Source organism: Dermacentor silvarum, chromosome 2 (genome assembly GCF_013339745.2).
Source record: "Dermacentor silvarum isolate Dsil-2018 chromosome 2, BIME_Dsil_1.4, whole genome shotgun sequence".
Taxonomy (NCBI): Eukaryota; Metazoa; Arthropoda; class Arachnida; order Ixodida; family Ixodidae; genus Dermacentor; species Dermacentor silvarum.
Window position 1 is genome coordinate 153,860,115 of NC_051155.1, and position 2,490 is coordinate 153,862,604.

Here is a 2,490-nt window from a genome sequence, read left to right on the forward strand (position 1 = left end):
CGAGAATTTACGATTCGAGGTTTTCGAATATTCCTTTCTTTCAAATATATAGGGCATATCAACACAATGAAAGTGAGGGTTGTTCCGAATGACAAACATTTCTGCCGTCGCTGTGAGGTTCTGCATAAAGTCCAAGGGCGATAATATCGACGCCACCCGCCGTAAGCTGTATGTGCGAGTCAAAGCGCGCGAGGGACGCGCGCTTTCACGGAAAGCGAACGCACGGCGGAGAGAAAACGCGACGTCTTCCGTCGCGAGAAAGGCCGTGGGGAATGGGAGGGAGGGAAGGGAGGCAAGGCGACGTTTAGCTGCGGCACCACATGCGTATCTTGAGACCGGGCGCAAGGGGAACTGGTGACTCAATCTTCCACACCAAAGGAGGAAAGCGGGAATGCAGCGCGGTTGTGGGGGGTGCGGCTGATACTCTGCTAGCAACTGCGTACTTGTACTTTGCGCGGCTCTGGGCTGTCGCGCACACCCTATCTTGAATGCGATCTCCACACGGCTCTTACCTTTCTATTGGCTGTGCTTTCGCCGCTCAGTTTCCGTTGTAGCGATAGACCGGAAGAGCCTTCGCTCGCTGCTGGACCGAGCTTGCTCACGCCAGCGTTCTGACAGTGGTCGTCTGCGGCCATCGAGTGTGATCTATTCATGTTTGCTTATGCGCGCTTGCACCAGGCTTGTTAATTCAGTTAGTAAGCGAATGTGCCCAAGTTTATACAGCCGATAAAACTATTATCCTTACTCCGTATAGCTCTCTACTAATTTGCTATCAAAATTGATCTTTCGCCTTTCGGGCTAAACTGCGACCTTTTTCAAAAATTATTACTCTGTAGTTTTGCCGCGATACATGTGTAGTATTCTGAGTTTCCGTGGACATTCTTGGTCTGCGAGTATATGTTTTTTGTATACTTTTTATTTCGACAGCTAACAAATATGTCTATTCTTCTCATTTTTGTAGCGCATAATAACTATTTATATTTGAATCTTCCATGGCTGGAACGATCATTTTAGTCTGTCTAAATTTTTTTGTGCTGCAATATTAGATAAGTCTTTACCTGTGGCGACAAAAGAAGTTATTTCTTAGAATCCTTAAAAGTGGTCATGTTTACCACAGTAACAAAACAGCTAATCGCTGGGCAAGTATAATATTCCACTCCATAGAGTAATATCCATTTCTAGGTAATTCGCAAAGGGTGGCTTAACGGGTATGTTGGTAAAGTTGGCACTTTGGTTAGCAGTGCGGCGGTATGCATAGCAGGTAAAAGAAGTTGCAGAAAAGAGCTTTTCGGCGCTCTTTCCACTCATTTCTTTTACATTTCATTTAGATCGTCGCTCTGCTAATCAAAATTTCATTCATTGAGGATAGATATTTTTGATGCATTCGACGAAAAGTTCTTTTAACAAAAATAATTTATTCCCCTCCCTCCCCCTTTCTATTCCACCAAACTATTGAGCGCTATATATCAATAAAAAACACATAACATGCGCCATTTTACCCCTACAACTACGTGAAATCCTATTTAATGGCCGTTATTATAAAGATAAAAAAAGTCGCAGTAAGGCTAGTAAGGCTAGTAGTTTTATCGGCCATATGAAATTGTAAATATTCGCTTACTAACTAAATAAACAAGCACAGTGTCACGTGAGCACAGCTAAACATGAACGCTCGATGACCGCGGGAGCTCGGCAAAACGCTGGAGTGAGAAATCGCGCCAGAGACAGCGAGCAAACTGACTTTCGCGCTGGCTCCTGCTTCAACGCGAACTTAACGTCGACAGCGCAGCGCATACGAAGCTACGGGCACTCGGCGAATGCCCTTTGTCCCATCGCAGATCGCTTTGAAGATGAAGCCACCGCGGGCGAACACTTCAGCCGTGTCGCAGATCGCTTTCAAGATAGCTCCGTGAGCAGCAGCCGCGTAAGCAGAATGTACATGAGGGCGCGCCATCGCTGGTGGAAGGAAGTAATTTATCAGAAACCACGAATATGAATAATTACCAGCTTACAGAAATGTATTCAGTAGGTACTAGGTAACTTGAATACCAAACCTGCTTTATTTAGCAGTGAAGTTATTCAAACACAAAAAATGTACATGGAGTTTTGTTAAAAAGAAATAAATTATGGAGTTATACGTACCAAAACCACGATCTGATTATGCGGCACGCTGCAGTGGGGGAATCCGGAAATTTGGACCACCTGGGGTTCTTTAACGTGCACCTAAATCTAAGTACATGGGTATTTTCGATTTCGTCCCCATCGAAATGCGGTCGCCGTGGCCGGGATTCGATCCCGCGACCTCGTGCTCAGCAGCCCAAACCATAGCCACTGAGCAACCACGGCGGGTACATGGAGGTTTGTAATAAGGATTGAGTGGTCAGTAAAGCCACATGCAGGCTTGACGTTCTACAACAGATGAAAACTATACAAACTGACGTGGTACACCTCCATGAACACCCTTTTTCACAATCAAAGATTTCTTTGGGCATA